Source organism: Micromys minutus (assembly GCF_963924665.1).
Source record: "Micromys minutus genome assembly, chromosome: 15".
Classification (NCBI taxonomy): domain Eukaryota; kingdom Metazoa; phylum Chordata; class Mammalia; order Rodentia; family Muridae; genus Micromys; species Micromys minutus.
This window is the reverse complement of record NC_137984.1, coordinates 53,788,344-53,806,680: the sequence shown is the minus strand read 5'-3', so window position 1 is coordinate 53,806,680 and position 18,337 is coordinate 53,788,344.

The following is an 18,337-nucleotide window of genomic DNA, read 5'->3' as shown; positions in this document are numbered from 1 at the left end:
TTTTTTTTTTTTTTTTTTTTTTGGATTGTGAACATATTTGATACTTTATTTTAACATTATTTACTCTGAGACATCAATGTTCAGTCAACCCTTGGATACATAACCTATTATCTGAAATAAGTCTATAACTTTTGATTTTAAAAATTCTGGTCCGGACGCAGAGCAGTGCCTGGCCTACCTGCCAGGCGGATCGGCGGCACATAGAGGCTGAGCAACTGGTGGGTGGGAGACCTGGGCTGCTGGGAGCAGAGAGATCTCTGTGGAGTACACAAGGAAAGTGCACCCCCTGCCTTGCCCTGCCCTGCCGTGCCTGATGCAGCAAACAGAAACAGAACGTTGGAACTTCTGCTCACACCCGACAACTCTGAGGCATAAAACAGGGCTCGACCCATCTGACACCTCAACCAGTGGAGAACCAGGGACACAGACCAGATACAAGAGAAAGGCAAGAACATATCACTGACAACAAAATGGCAAGAGGAAAGAGAAAAAGTATATCCCAAGGGAACCAAGACAATCTAGCAACACCAGAGCCCAGCTCTCCCATAACAGCAAACATCGGAACTCCAAACACTCCAAAAAAAGAAGACACAGACCTGAAATCATGCCTCAAGACGCTGATAGAGTTACTTAAACAAGAAAGGGAGGAAAAGCAAAAAGATTCAGAAGCTTTTAAAGAGGAAACAAGAAAAACACTCAAAGAACTCAAAGAACTAGAGGAAAACAGAACCAAAGAAATAAAGGAATGGAAGAGGGAAATTAAAACAGAGATTGACACAATAAAGAAAACACTAAAAGAGATAACCCTAGAGGCAGAAAAACAAAAAAAGAAATCAGGAGTCACAGAAGCAAGCATTTACAATAGATTACAAGAGATCGAAGAGAGAATCTCGGGAGCAGAAGACAACATTGCAAACATAGACAAAACAGCCAGAGAAGATGCAAAAAACAAAAAGCTCCTAACCCAAAATGTCCAGGAAATACAAGACACAATGAGAAGACCAAACCTAAGGATAATAGGAATAGAAGAGGGAGAAGAGTATCAACTAAGGGGCACAGTAAATATCTTCAACAAAATCATAGAAGAAAACTTCCCTACCCTCAAGAATGAGATGACCACGAGCATAAAAGAAGCCTTCAGAACTCCAAATAGGTTGGACCAGAAAAGAAATACCTCCCGTCACATAATAGTAAAAACATCAAGCGCCCAAAGTAAAGAAAGAATACTAAAAGCAGTAAGGGAAAAAGGTCAGGTAACATATAAAGGCAGACCAATCAGACACACACCCGATTTCTCAACAGAGACTATGAAAGCTAGAAAAGTCTGGACAGACATCATGCACTCCTTAAGAGAGCACAAGTGCCAGCCCAAGCTGCTATACCCAGCAAAACTATCAATCACCATAGATGGAGAGATGAAGATATTTCAAGACAAATCAAAATTCACACAATATCTGACCACAAACCCAGCACTACAGCAAATTATAGGTGGAAAACCCAATACAATGAAGGAAAATACAGCCTAGTAAGAACAAGAAAACTCCTAAACAAAAAAACTAAAAGAAGAAAAAAACACAGACACAACTCAACCCAAAAAAGCAATAATGGCAGGAAACAGAAACAACTATTCCTTGATATCTATTAACATAAATGGTCTCAACTCCCCAATAAAGAGACATAGACTATCAGACTGGATACATAAACAAAATCCAGCCTTTTGCTGCAAACAGGAAACTCATCTCAGAGACAAAGACAGACACTATCTCAGAGTAAAAGGGTGGGAAAAAACTTCCAAGCAAACAGCTCCAAGAAGCAAGCTGGAGTGGCTATTCTAATATCAAATAAAGTAAATTTCCAACCAAAAGTTATCAAAAAAGATAAGGAAGGACACTTTTTACTCATTACCGTGGAAATCTGTCAGGAGGAACTCTCAATCCTTAACATATATGCTCCAAATAAAAAATCACCCACATTCATAAAAGAAACCCTACTAAAGCTCAAAAAATACATTTCACTCCACATAATAATAGTGGGAGACTTTAATACCCCACTCTCTCCAATGGACAGATCAGGGAAGCAGAAACTGAACAAGGACACTGAAAAACTAGCAGAGACTTTGAACCAACTAGAATTAATAGATATATACAGAACATACTATCCCAAAGTAAAAGAATACACCTTTTTCTCACCACCCCATGGCACCTTCTCGAAAACTGACCACATAATTGGACACAGAACAAGCCTCCATCGATATAAGAAGATTGAAATACTCCCATGCATCCTCTCAGATTACCATGGTCTACGGCTGGTCTTTAACAACAACAAAGACAACAAAAAGCCCACATACACATGGAAACTAAACAATGCTCTGTTAAAGGATAGCAGGGTCAAAGAAGAAATAAAGAAAGAAATTAAGGATTTTCTAGAATTCAACGAAAATGAAAACACAACATACACAAACCTATGGGATGCAATGAAAGCAGTATTGAGAGAAAAACTCATAGCCCTAAGTGCTTCCAAAAAGAAACTGGAGAGAGCTCACATCAGCAACCTGACACCACAGCTAAAAGCCCTAGAACAAAAGAAAGCAGATATACCCAAAAAGAGTAGACGTCAAGAAATAATCAAAAGTAGGGCAGAAATAGAACAAATAAAAACAAAAAGAACCATTGAAAAAATCAACACAACCAAGAGTTGGTTCTTTGAGAAAATCAACAAGATTGATAAACCCCTAGCCAGACTAACTAGAGGGCAAAGAGAGAGTATCCAAATTAACAAAATCAGAAAGGAAAGTGGGGACATAACAACTGAAACTGAGGAAATTCAAGAAATCATCAGATCCTACTACAAAAACTTATACTCCACAAAATTGGAAAATCTGGAGGAAATGGATGAATTCCTAGACAGATACAAGGTCCCAAAGTTAAACCAGGACCAAGTAAACCATCTAAATAACCCTATAACACCTAAAGAAATAGAAGTCATCAAAAGTCTCCCAACCAAAAAAAGCCCAGGTCCAGACGGGTTCAGTGCAGAATTTTATCAGACTTTTTTGAAGATATAACACCAATACTCGCCAAACTATTCCAAAAGATAGAATCAGATGGAATATTACCCGACTCATTTTTTGAGGCTACAATAACCCTTGTACCTAAACCACACAAAGACCCTACAAGGAAAGAGAACTTCAGACCAATCTCACTTATGAACATTGATGCAAAAATACTCAACAAAATCCTTGCAACCGAATCCAAGAACACATCAAAACGATCATTCATCATGACCAAGTAGGCTTCATCCCTGGGATGCAGGGATGGTTTAACATAAGGAAATCCATCAACGTAATCCACCATGTAAACAAACTCAAAGACCAAAATCACATGGTCATCTCACTAGACCCTGAGAAAGCATTTGACAAAATCCAACACCCCTTTATGTTAAAAGTCCTGGAAAGAACAGCAATCCAAAGCCCATACTTAAACATAATAAAAGCAATATACAGCAAACCAACAGCCAACATCAAACTTAATGGCGAAAAACTTGAAGCAATCCCACTAAAATCAGGGACTTGACAAGGCTGCCCACTCTCCCCCTACTTATTCAACATAGTACTGGAAGTCCTTGCTGGAGCAATTAGACAGCAAAAGGAGATCAAGGGGATACAAATCGGAAAGGAAGAGATAAAAACATCACTCTTTGCCGATGACATGATAGTGTACTTGAGTGACCCCAAAAATTCTACCAGAGAACTCCTACAGCTGATAAACAAGTTCAGCAAAGTGGCTGGATACAAAATTAACTCAAACAAATCAGTAGCCTTCCTGTACTCAAAGGACAAACATGTGGAGAAAGAAATTAGGGAAAACATACCCTTCACAATCGTTACAAAAACTATGAAATACCTTGGTGTGACTCTAACTAAGCAAGTGAAGGACCTGTATGACAAGAACTTCAAACCTCTAAAGAAAGAAATTGAGGAGGATCTCAGAAAATGGAAATATCTCCCATGCTCATGGATTGGAAAAATCAACATCTTAAAAATGGCCATCCTACCAAAAGCAATCTACAGATTCAATGCCATACCCATCAAAATTCCAACCCAGTTCTTCATGGAATTGGAAAGATCAATGTGCAATTTCATATGGAATAACAAAAGACCTAGAATAGCGAAATCCATTCTCAACAACAAAAAAACATCTGCGAGAATCACTATCCCTGACCTCAAGCTATATTACAAGGCAATTGTGCTGAAAACTGCATGGTACTGGTACAGAAATAGGCATGTGGATCAATGGAATAGAATAGAAGATCCAGAAATGAGCCCTCATGTATATGGTCACCTGATTTTTGACAAAGGAGCAGTAAACATTCAATGGAAAAAAAACAGCCTATTCAACAAATGGTGCTGGTCCAACTGGCACTCAGCATGCAATAGAATGAAAATAGACCCGTTCTTATCTCCTTGTACAAAGCTCAAGTGTAAGTGGATCAAAGATCTCCACATTAAAACAGATACACTGAAACTAGTAGATGAGAAAGTAGGGAAAACCTTAAAACACATAGGCACAGGAGAAAATTTTCTGAACAAAACACCAATAGCTTAAGCTCTAAGGTCAAAGATTAACAAATGGGACCTAATGAGATTGCAAAGTTTCTGTAAGGCTAAAGACATTGTCAAGAAAACAAAACGGTAACCAACAAAATAGGAAAAGATCTTTACCAACACCACATCAGATAGAGGCCTAATATCCAAGGTGTACAAGGAACTCAAAAAGCTAGACACCAGAGAATCAAATAACCCTATTAAAAATGGGGCACAGAGCTAAACAAAACGTTTTTAGTTGAGGAACACCGAATGGCCGAGAAACATCTGAGGAAGTGCTCCACATCCTTAGCCATCAGGGAAATGCAAATCAAAACAACCCTGAGATTCCACCTCACACCAGTCAGATTGGCCAAGATCCAAAACTCAGATGACAGCAGATGCTGGCGAAGCTGCGGAGAAAGAGGAACACTTCTCCACTGTTGGTGGGGTTGCAAGCTAATACAACCACTCTGGAAGTCTGTCTGGCGATACCTCAGAAAATTCGATATAGTACTACCTGAAGACCCAGCTATTCCACTTCTAGGCATATACCCCAGAGACACTTTAATACACAACAAAGATATATGCACCACAATGTTCATAGTGGTTCTATTTATAATAGCCAGAAGCTGGAAGGAACCCAGATGTCCTTCAGAAGATGAATGGATACAAAAATTGTGGTACATATACACAATGAAATACTACTCAGCCACCAGAAACAATGACTTAACCAAATTCTTAAGAAAATGGCTGCATCTAGAGAATATCATCCTGAGTGAGATAACCCAGTCACAAAAGAACAGATATAATATGCAGTCACTGATAGTGGGATGCTAACCCCAGAGGCTTGCACTCCCCCAGAAACAACTCACAGACTGTATGAAGTCCAAGAAATAAAGAAAACAAAAAAATATACATATATTTACAAAACAAGAAGACTTTGACTATTTTCATGTTGCGTTTTGTTTTGCATGTACTTTACGCTTATTGTAACTATTAGGTTTTCAATGCATACTGTCAAGCCCTTGAAAAAAATCAAGTACTGACTAAAAAAATATATTCACATGGTTTAATGTAAAAATTATTTCAATGTCTGAAAAAACAGTACTGACAAAAATGTATAATTTTAAGCAAAAAATGTTTAAAATCTGTACATTTATCTTTGTTTTGTAAAATAAAGTCGTTTAAAAAAATTCTGAAGTATATACCTTTAAAAAATGAAACAAACACAGTAGAATGACATCTGCACTCCTCTGCTTATCATAATACTAGGCCAAATTTCTAGGATATAGAGTCAAACTTCTGGTTTATCACCTCAATGATGGATTTAAAACTGTGGTTCATGTACATAAGGAAATAGTTATTTGACCAATAATAAACAAGCCCCACAATTTGCAACAGCTTAATGTAACTAATGCTAAGGTTAAAAAGCCATGCTTATGGTAACTAGTGGTGTTTCTGTGCATGCTATCAAACCTCTAAAAGAATCAAGTACTGACAAAATTATTCATATAATGTTATGCCAAAAAGCCTTTAAAAATCTGTAATCATTTTTTTAAAATAAAGCGGTAAGAAAAAATGAAAAAAATATTTAAAAAAATTAAAAAATAAGCTAGGTACCACATGGTAATTATTACATAATTTTACTCATTTTCTTTCTTAAATTGATTTTAAAGAAGTTCAAAGAAGAATTGTGGTTATTAAAGGCTAGGTATAGTGTGAATCCAAGAGAGTATTGAAGACACATTTAGTCCCTATATTTATATCTATGATAAATATGAATCTAATTTTGACTGTATTAAGAAACAAATATTGTTTTCTTTGTTTTTGTACAATTGTCCTAACATAATCTTGATATTTTCACTCAATTCAACTTTATTTGGTGCTTTTATAATTATTCTTGTTATTGTGTGGACTAAATTTTAGACCAATCAACAAGTAGTTGAGGAAAGTATTTCTAGAAGGCCTAACTGAATTTAGAAGACTGGATTCTCACCACGAATCCTCAAGACTTTATTTCCCAAATATTCTATTCCAGCCTTGTAGAATGATGTCTTCTGTTTGTCAGCTTCTCAAGTTTCAGACATTTACTCTTGGGCTACCTACCAGAACTACAAAACTATAATTAATGTATTTATTTATTAATTAAATGATTGAACTCCACTTTAAAAAATGTTCCATTAAGTAACTTGTTTACTTTATATTCAAAGATCTGGTCTTCTTATTCCATGCCTTGCTTGGCCAAGATTATGAAACTACACGTGGACAGTCTTGGTTGTTAATGCTTCTGAAATAGCAAGGAACAGAATTCAAACTTGAACTGTGTCTGCCAGCTATTAAAGTTTCTCTGTGACCAACTTAACCTGATGATCTTCCAAAGTGTTCTTAATTATATTAGCCATCTGGAAAAAAATTACCAGTTCTTAAAAATTCAGTATGAATATAATGAATAATAGGCAGATGACAAAATTCTACTCTAATTGTAAGCCTTGATTCCTACACTGGTAGATTCAGCATTGCTACAACTTCTGTTGCAACACAGAGTATTTTTAAATGCTCAATAAATACAATTATAACATAAGCTTATAGAAATAGAGCAAAAATGTCAATTTTAGGATTCTTCAAAAAGGTTACTTAAGTGATGACATTTACAATGACTGTACTTTTACGCCAAAGAAGAAAAATCAAAACACAACATCATCTGTAAGAGGTCACACCTCCCCAAAATGTATGCATGTGCTATACAAGATACTAAAGGATAAAGACTCCCAGGACTGAGATGGAAAGCTCCTTAAGACAACAGACTGAAATAATACAGATGAAGGTTATTATAGGTTGGGAGTAATTACTTTTGACTGAATCTGTTTTAGTTGTCATGTACTAGAAATTAATACTAACATAACATGTCAGCAGAAGGAAACATTCTTCGGTGTCACCGTCATTCAAAGAGCACAGATGAGCCAGTGTGTGTAGGAAACAGTAAAGCATTGGTAAAGACAGCAAACTTGCACAGACTGATTGAGAAGAACTGCATCCAATCTAAGTTGTCTACTTACCAGTTGTCTGACGTTGCAAATTTCACTTAAAAATTTCAAACACCTTTTTTTTTTCTAACCAGCCAGACCCCACAGAGCTCACAGGAACTAAACCACCAACCAAAAAATACACATGGAGGAACCCATGGCTCTAGCCACATATGTAGCAGAGGATGGCATTATTTGACATCAGTGGGAGGGGAGGCCCTTGGTTCTGTGAAGGCTTGATATCCCAGCATAGGAGAAGGCTAGGGCAGAGGGGAGAACACGGGGGTGGGTAAGGGAAGCATGGGGGGCGTGGAGTTTGTGGAGTGGAAACCAGGAAAAGAGATAACATTTGAAATGTAAATAAATAAAATAACCAGTACAATAGAATATAGACTAAACACATAGGAGAAACATTGGGCCCTTCTAAACCAATTTTTGAGTAAAATAAAACATCTTTAAGAATTTTTTTTAATTCCAAGCACCAATTTGTATATAAGAGTGGGAACAATAGTACCATAATTTGCTGAGCTGATGTGAGCATAAAATCAAATGAGATAATTCATCAAATAGAGCCACCCAAACCTAAAACACCACAAGCACTATCCCCATCATATTACTGTGACTTTACCCTTCACACATTGAACAGACAGACAAACAAAACAAAACAATATCCAAAGACATTTATCTGCAATGTTGCTGCTAAAAGTCCTTCCCAAGGAAAGACATAATCAACGCCTACCTTGTAAGGTTGCAATAGCAAACTCACACTCCATTCAACCAGAGTTCACTCAGGAGAACCAGCGAGCTCACTGTGCTTCCTTAAAAACTACATGTGAATGATTAGCTACAGAGTTGTGGGTACTTCCCCCACAAACCTGCTGTGCCTGGACAGTCTTTACTCAGAGATAAAGGGTCTTCTCAGAGCTGCATAAATGGAGACACACACACACTTCCCCAGTGTTTCCCCAAGCTCTGTATTCTAGCCCTCCCAAGGCCAAGTGCAGTGTTGCATACAACAGCTGGTAGTGAGCAATGGGATACTCAGGTGAGGGTCTCGTGACCTTCCCGTCTCCTCTGTGAGGAGTGTAAATGGCCAGTAGGTCCGGTTAGTATGATACTTCTGTAAGGGTGTACAGATGAGCTCCCCAAGATGATGTTACTCAACTACTAATACATCCCAGTGGTGCCCTATTTTATAAGAATAATAGATTGCTGCACGTCAGTTATAATAGATAATTTTGCACTTAACACAGTGAATGATTAGGGATCTTGTAGGTTTGCTTCAGAAATGTTCAGCTGGGACTCATAAACAACTAATGTGACAGCAGCAAGAGGAAAGTGGCAATAGGGTGACCTTAGAAACAGCAGCTAGAGAAATTCCTTGGTTATAAAATGAATTCATAAACATTTTAAACGTGTTTAAAGTAACAGATAAAGTGTCTAAAATGTAAAACAGCTTTGGGAAGACCAACCTAAATCATTTTTAAAAGAAATTAAATATGTCACCAAATTCATTACAAAACATTTAAGACAGCATAAACTCTAACCCACACATTAAGAAACATAGGCAATAATTGGCTATTTCAGTTCTCACAGGATAATGCTAAACTAGGATGCACCGTTCCCTAGTCACAGCAGTAATGCTGTACATGAAATAGAATTTAGCCTCTAACATCCGCACCCATTCAGATCACTGAGTTTGAAATTATGTGATTGGTTGGTTTTGTGTGTGTGTGTGTGTGTGTTTATTTCTATTAAAAAATGCAAAATAAATTTAAGTTAACTGTTTAAAAATCAAATTCTTTTCTTAAAATTTAGAGAAGGCATTGATATATGGCATCAGGGGTCACCTGATGACCCTTCTCTATTATTTCATTTTATGTAAATGGTGTTTTGCCGACATGTCTTAACATGTATACCATGTTTGTGCCTGGTGTCCATGGAAGCCAGAAAAGGGCATTGGGCCCTCTGGAACTGGAGTTACCCATATGGGTGGTGCTGGTAACTGAACCTAGGTCCTCTAAAAGAGCAGCCATTGTTCTTAACTGAGACGTTACAAGCCCAGGAGAAACTTTCTTACCAGCCTGAAATAATTCTCAACAAAATCATTTTTACCTGAAGAATGACCAAGAAGGACCCCAGATAGCATGAAGTGTGAAGGAACAAAGGTCATCCTCACTTTAGAACAGTGGTTCTCAAAGTTTACACTTGTCAAAGGTCTTTGTGGTTGGTTGTCTAGAGTTGCGATGGCTTTAAAACTTGACAGGAACTGGAATCACTAGGAGGCAACCCCCAGGCATGCCTGTCAATGATTCCCTCAGGTGAACTGTTGCTGGCAGACCCATCTTAACTGTGGGTGGCACTATTCCCAGGTGGGATTCCTAAACTGCACAAAACAGAGAAGGTGATCTGAGATCTGGACATCATTGCTTATTTCTTGCTGAACAGGATGTGACCAGCTGCTCCAAGCTCCCAATGCCATGACTAGTCAGTCTATGCCAATTCTGGTGATTCCTTGATAGTAATCAATTTACAGATGGGTGTGAGGTACAGTTCAGATCAGTAAGCCATAAGATGGCATCCTCTGGAGAACCCTATTCACTGACTTAAGACATAAAGAGACACAGAAACAGACAAACAAAATACTTTTCTACTAGACAGTATTTTCTGATGCCTGGAGTATCTGCAGCAGCTATCTTGTGGCCATGAGCAAAACTGCCCTAAGGATGAACTAGTGTATCAATTGTGGCAAGGAATAAAAATAAAATAACGCAGATAACTGCTGTTAGTAACTAATTTCATCCTAATGCAACCCTAACCATGGACCTCTTATTTATTGTATAAGATAATATATCAGGTTGCAGCATAGCCTATCTAAGCCGGGATTTCTCCATAATTTGAAGCAGGACTGTATATACAGAACACACTCATCAGAGCAATGAGATTAAAAAGTATCTCACATCCCTTCAAATTTGATGGAGAAATGTGGCTTGGCAGATACTTTATCTTGAATGGACCATAGAGGATACCATACTTGGACAAGTCCTTAATAACAGTTTGTCTCTGAAGTAGTTTTGTCCTTAGCTTTTCATATACTATATTGTCATCAATAGCTAATGGAGATATATAGAAAACACAAGATATATAAATAAAGGGCTGGAGAGATGGCTCTGTGATTAAGAGCACTGGGACACTATATTCACATAGTTCCCGTAGATATCTCTCTCTCTCTCTCTCTCTCTCCCTCCCTCCCAGAGACTCCCTTTTTCTGGAATCTGGGACACTATATTCACATAGTTCCCGTAGATATCTCTCTCTCTCTCTCTCTCCCTCCCTCCCTCCCTCCCTCCCTCTCTCCCTCTATCCGTCCATCCTTTTAAACCTAAATCTAAAAAAAAAAAAAAAAACAACTTATCAAGGTGGGATAAATAATGTACTACATAGTGACAAAACTGAGTTAGTCAGAGCCAGGCTGACGCCTGATTGGCTGCCCATGAAAGGGCATTTTTCCTGTAACTTACTTGTTTTGGACTACTCCAGTTCTGAGAAACAGAAACTTAGGCCTAGTCTCCCAAACTGCCAGTTTGCAGGAGCTGTCTGGAGCTGTCCCACCACGTAACCTGAGCCAAGTATAGTTAATCAACAGAAGTCCCTAAATCCCCCAGAGCCTTAACCAATCAGAAAGGCACCCACAAACTATAGAAATAGAGCCAACCAATCAAGGGAAAGAAAGGTAAGTCACCCACTTCTATCCACACAGGCTTTAAGTTGACCCTGTATCCTTGATCTTGGCAGAATAAACTTTCTTTGTTGTTGTATACTATTTGAATCTAGGGTATTATTCTTTGGGAAATCACAAACGCTTACAGTGTTAGAATTGAAGCCCTTTGTATTTTAGCTTATGATTCCCAATGTTTGCTACACCCTGTAATCATTTGCTTGCTTATCTCTCTGACTTGGAGCTTTTAGGAAATATCAACTATGACTACTTTCTTTTGAACTTCCACCCCTAGTTTGATGCTACATGGTGAATAAATGAACAAATGAGAATATTGATTTTAAGTACTGAATCTATCAGTTTGGAGCTAAAAATAAAAGAATGGAAAGACATGGTGTTGAACACCATTATCAGGGCAAAGAACCCATGGCTAGCCAAGTCAGAGGACTGAGGGAAGAACCCATTACTATCAGTCTGCTAAGTGGAAATAAAACTAAACCAGCTCCTTGAGATATTTTGCCATCCCGATAGATGAGTACATCTCTCAGTGCCCTTTGGAGAACTTTCCTCTTACAGTAGATGGTGATTGTGATGGTTATTCTTGGCTGTCAACTCTGCTACATTTGGAATTAATGAAAAAGTGGCCATATTTATCTGTGAGAGATTTTTCTTAATAAAATCATTTGAACTGACAGGACCTACCTTTAACCCAGATCTTCTGAGATGTAATAGACAAATTTTGGTGACAGCATATAAAGGACATGGAAATGGGAAGCTTTTGCTTTTTGCCTGCTTGCCCTCACTCTCTGGCAGGTTTATTCTTTCATAGAGTCTACATCTTCAGGATTCTGCATATCCTAAAGACTATCTGAGATATCCAGACTCATGGATGGAACAACAAACAGTGGCCTCTTAAAACTATAATTGATACTCGGCCAGTGATAATATGTATTTTATAATCAAATCACAAATACATATATGCATGAAATGTATATATTATATATGTGTGTATGTGATGTATATATGTATGTGTGTGTGTATTACATTATGTCTGTTCTGTTCCTTTCTAGAACCCTACCTAAGACAGTGATTAATACAGAGACCCATAACTGGTCAGTAAGAAGAGAATAGAAGACGCTACTTGCCCCTTAATGTGACATCTTTATCACATCTTTTTTCCCATCTCTCAGAGATCACTTTTTTAAAAGAGACAGGAAGATTGTAAGAACTAGAGGCAGTGATAACTCAAACAAAAAGTGATTTCCAGATATAGCAGTGCAGTTGCAAGTATGAACTCAGGGCAGTTGAGACATTACACACCAGAACTATACAAGTTAAATGGAGATAATAGCAGCACGTAGAGGGTAGGGATGAGTGCAAAGTCATCCCTGGTTGAACAGCTATTAAGAGCTTTGGGGGAAGGAAAACTTGGGTTGGTTGGTTGGTTTGTTTTAAGACTTGGACTCCTATTAGGTCATTCATACTCTGGAGGATAAATAATGCCATGCGCAAGAGTATTCAGACATCACCAATTGGACTCATAGTTTAAAAGAAAAAGAAAAAAAGGAAGAGGACATGAAGTTAGGGATGGGGTAAAAAGATGGGAGTGAACTGAGATGTGTGAATATAATCAAACTGTACTGCACAAAATTCTCAAAGAATTAAGGGGTATTATTTAAAATAAAAATTTCAAAAAGAAGTAGAAAAATAAAGACCAGAAAAATTGTGAGTCCATATCCAATAAATAGAAGATTAAAGAGTATCTCAGCTGTTTATCTTCTGATTCACATGCATGTACATGCTGGACAACAGAATATTGTAAATGGCCCCCATGTTTCACAACCTCAGAACAGCCCTTGACAGTGTGTTGAGTAACCTGTGTTATGCTTTAAATATCAATTATTATACATGTCTATTTCTATGAAATCACCTGGTATCCTGGACAGAGTAAGCTGGGCTTCCGAGTCTATGCAAAGACCTGTTACATGTGGTAGCATTGTAGAATACCTGGTTTTAAAAAAATGTAAGCCCTGTATCCACTTCTCTTATTTCAGAAGACAGTCTAAAATATTTCATGTTCCAATATCTTCTACTTAACCTTCACAGGATAATGTGAAAACTTCAAATGAAGGGTTTAGGCTGTGTTAACCCTGTATAATAAAATTCAACTATATGTTTCTGAAAACTTAGCCATTATAATGCTTTATATGTTAAAAATTAAAGAAATCTAACCAACTAATTTCAGAGAAAATATAAAAGTATTGTGTTGCAGTAAATATTAAAAATGGATTGCTTATCTCTTCATCGACCCCATGGTCTCACTCCGAGGGCACAACTTGGACTCTGTCACTCAGTCTGCAAGCCATATTCTCTGCACAGCTCCCTTCCCAGGTGGTTTACCCCACCCACCCTGGTGCTTCTGGCCCCGTCCCAGGTACAATTACCACCCCAGCGTCTTCTTTCCTCTACCGCCCGGCACAAACATGACTCTAATGCTCAATAGATTTTCATACAAGTTTATATTTTCATTTCTCAATCCACAAACATGTAAACAATAAAATTGCATCCAGTAGATAAAGATACAGACTGCCCTTCTATATGAGATAAAAGACCTATAAAATCCTTAAAATGTTCATAGCTGCCTAACGCCAATTAAGTCCACCTGGATCCAGCTCATCCTTCCCGAGCTCCATCTTGATCCTCCTCTCTTCTCTCTCCTCTTCCTCCTTCTCTTCTGACCCTCTCTCTCCACCTTCCCTTCCCCTGCCCAATCACTTGCTCTTGTGTTTATTTTACAAATTAAAATGGGAAGAAGATTCTGATGAAGTCACCTGAGTGTGTGACTAGGCAGCCCTTCTTGGGGAAGTGGAATTAGCATCAAAACACAAATGGCTGCAGGACTATCCACAACACTATTGTTTTGTAGAGAATGGACTCACAGAAATAAATGTTTTCTTTCATATCAAAGACTCACTCATTAGAGATCAAAGCAGAATACTGAATCTGTTTAACAAATAACAAAAGCCCTAACATAATTTTATTTTATCATCAGCATGATGTTTTAGGCTAACTTCTTTACATGGGATGAGCTTTTATGTCAAGATCTACATAAAAATCGTCTTATATAGAGCATATTAAATATTAAGCCAAGAACTAACATGAGTTTAAAAGGCTGAACATTCATCATTCATACATATACCCAAGAAAAGACAATTTTACTTAGAACCAGAAAAGGTGACTATAAATCACTTTCTATCCAAATTAAAATGATCCAGGCATGATGTCATCAGCCTCTATTCTTCCACACTGCCGCAGTCACTGAGTGGAAATTATTTCTAAGACATGTAGTTTTGGAGGTATTTGAGACAATAGGTATTTTATGCTGCATTATCTGTGACTCACAGGAGTCTTGTGATTTGTGAAAATGTGCTCAATGCAGTAAAGGGAAGAATTAACACTGCAAAAACAATACACACAACTATGTAATGGGATATAATGGAAGTCTCAAATATTTAATTTTAAAACTTTATTTAATAAGGACTCACTGAGATAACTCTGTGTTCTTACATATTATATACCACATATTGATTTTTTTAAGGCTGTGTTTGTCAGGCTTGCATACAATAATCTGATAATATCCTCTTAAGGGAAGCATAATTGAATAGTTAAGAGAAATAGTTCTCAACTTATTTTCTACCACAAAATATTCAATATCACATCTCATTTATGGACTATGGACCTGAGCCTGTAGCCAAATGTTGTGCTCAGACTTTTGGGAATCCTGAAAGTGAAGTCTACAGATGAGAGTCTGGCCCCAGCTTCAAAATACAGCTCTAAATTATTTGACATTACTCATGTACAGTATAATACTATTGCATACTCTCAGAATTTGGGTAGCTTTGGACAGCTTAAGTCCATTAGGTGAAGTCATAATGGTCGGGAATGTGAATCCATGTCAAACACAGCCATATATTTCTTCCCTCAATCTGGTTCACTAATTGCCTCTTTTGAAGAAATTCCCTCTGGGACTCCAGTGCATGTAAGAAACCAAAGCCACTCTGTTCTGGTTGGTTTTGTTTGTCTGTCAACTTAACACAAGCTACAGCTATTTGAGAAGAGAGTACCTCCATTGAGAAAATGCCTTTACCATATTGGTCTGTGAGACATTTTCATGATTAATGTTGATGTCAGAGAGCCTACACCAGAGTGGATGGTACCATCTTTGCTTGGGTTTCTGTATTTAGGTTTCTGCTTGACTTTTCTCAATGGCAAGACTATTACCTGAATATGTAAGGTGAAGTAAACTCATTCCTCTCCAAGTTGCTTTTGATCATGGTGTTTTATCACAGCAATAGAAACCCTAATTAAGGCACACATGAAGAAACCCTATATAGATGGTCTGGTTGACACTGTCTTCCTTTTCCTGGCTATTGCACCTTTGTGATGGTTTGAATATGCTTGACCCAAAGAGTGGGACTATTAGGAGGTGTGGCCTTGTTGGACTAGGTGTGGTCTTTTTGGAGAAAGTGTGTCACTATGGGGGTAAGATTTGAGATCTTCCTTCTAGACACTTGGGAGTCAGTATGTCCCTGGCTTCCTTCTGATGAAGATGTAGAACTCCCATCTTCTTCAGCACCATGCCTGCCTAGATGTTGCCATACTCCAGCCTTGATAGTAATGGACTGAACCTCTGAACCTGTAAGCCAGACCCCAACTAAGTGTTGTCTATACTTATAATAATTGTCTTGGTTGTTATCTCTTCACAGCAGTAAAACTCTAACTATGACAATCTGTAACACATAGATATGAAAGAAGTGTTAGGATCAGTTACTCTCAAATTTTAACACACACTAGAGTTCAATGGAGGATTTGTGAGAAAATATACAACTGAGCCCCAATGCTAGAGTTTCTGATTCAGTCGTGCTGAGATGGGCCCAGATAAATTAGCATTTGTAATTTTCCAAAAAGTCTGGAGGCCACACTTGGAGAAACAATGTTCCGTAGGAACTAAGAAGTGAGATTGAGATTTCAGCATCCTGATGCAGAGATGACCCATTCTGCCCTGATGCAGTTCTGGTCCCCAATACCCATCTTCTATTCAGCAAGGCTTACTACTATGAAAATAAATGATAGGCATAGTAGGAAGTGTCAAATTCATTGTATTTTATTCTAAAAGTATACGAGTCACAAACTTTGCTGCTTTCTTGATGGGATTCAGAACATATCTTGGCATACCAGATGCTGACTCATTAAGTTTTAGAGGACATTCTCATGGCAGTTTCAGAATAGGGGCTCTGAGGTCAGAGCTGGGTTTGAATTTTACCCATACCATCAAAAGTCAGCAATTTTATTCACACCAGCAAAAGTCATCAATGAGGTTACAGATTTATTTGTATTTAAGTTATAGGGGTTAAAACTCCAGTTCCACAGCCTTCTAGCTGGGTCAGCCCTAAAGCACTATACTTAGTCTTTTTAAGCCTCAATTTCTCCCTACGACAGCCTGAGAAAACTTGCTGTGGTCAGTCTGGGAAACAGTGCCCTGAAGACCTCAAGACAGCATCCACTGTGTGTGCCCTGATTTAGTTGTGGGCTTTTTCTGTTCTCTTGTTGTTGTTGTTGTTTTCTGTTTGAGCTTTAGAATATACCTTCAAAAGAAAGACAAACAAATATACTTTGTGGTTTAATGGTAAGGATTAAATAAAAGATATTTCATGACTGGTGGTTGTCATTATAATTGTTGCTATGAAATAGACACATTTCTTGGTACAAGAAGATCAATAACTTTTGTTCTAATACAATAGAGCTGTAGTGGAAAGTTGGGGACAGGATTCTAACATGACTTTCAGTGACTCACTGATGCTTAAATAATGACACAGAGACTTATTAATATTTATAAAAGCTTAGGCCTTTAACTTGGGCTCCCTCTTGGCTAATTCTGGTCCTATGTCTTGTCACAAGGGCAGCTCTCCTTCTTGCTTCCAGTTCCCATAGGTGAACCCCCTCATTCTGAGTCTTCTCCCAGAGACCCTCTCTCAGCCCAGAGGTCCAACCTTCCCTTTTCTGCCTAGTTATTGGCCGTCAGATTCTTATTAAGCCAATCAGCAAGTGAGGGAGGAAGAGTATTTACAAAATACCAAGGCAGGTGATGATCCATGAGAAAAATAATACCAAAGCTGGGCAGGTACTGAGCTCTCTGTTGAGCAACCAGCAATTAAATATACAAAGACAACCTTCACACAGTACACCGCAAGACAAGATGACCAAGTGCACAGACCAAACAATGAGGGCTTAGGTAATAAAACAAAACAAAGCAGAAACAACAGTAACAACAGAACAGTTTCATTGAAGGATCTAAAGAATGCCTGCAATTCTGCTCATACCTATGATGTAAACAGAGTCAACCCTGAGCTAAACCTTCACCGATCACATACAGTGCTGGCAGTGTCAGGGAGATGCAGCTGCCAATGAAACGGCTTATTTGTTACTGTTTACCAACCCCAACATCTGCTGCACAAGGTACAGGTTCCAAGTGGCATTCCTACAAGTCAATGTGATGATTGATTGGCAGATGTATATCAAACCTTTTGTGCTGTTTTTAATGAAAACTGCATTATTTACTTCTCTCTCTTTATTACAAAATTCCACATGGTGGCATGAAACCATCTGTAACCTCAGTTCCAGGGAATATGACATCACAGGGCACTAGGTATTAAAGTGTTACACACAGATGTATGCAGGCAAATCACTCATATATATAAAATAAAAATAAACAGATCTAAATAGAAAACAAAGAACCTTCGGGGCTCCAGGAAAATGGATCTATAGTGACATGAAGGTGGGTGAAGAGGCTGGCCGCGTGAAACTGTTTTACCACCATGTAGCTGTGTCTAACCTAAAGCAACATACCTAACCTTTCTCTGCCTCCATCTCTCCATTTCTAAAATGGCCTAAGAGAAATGGTTGTGGAAAGCCTAGAAAATAATGCCCTTAAGACAACATTTAGCAGGGAGG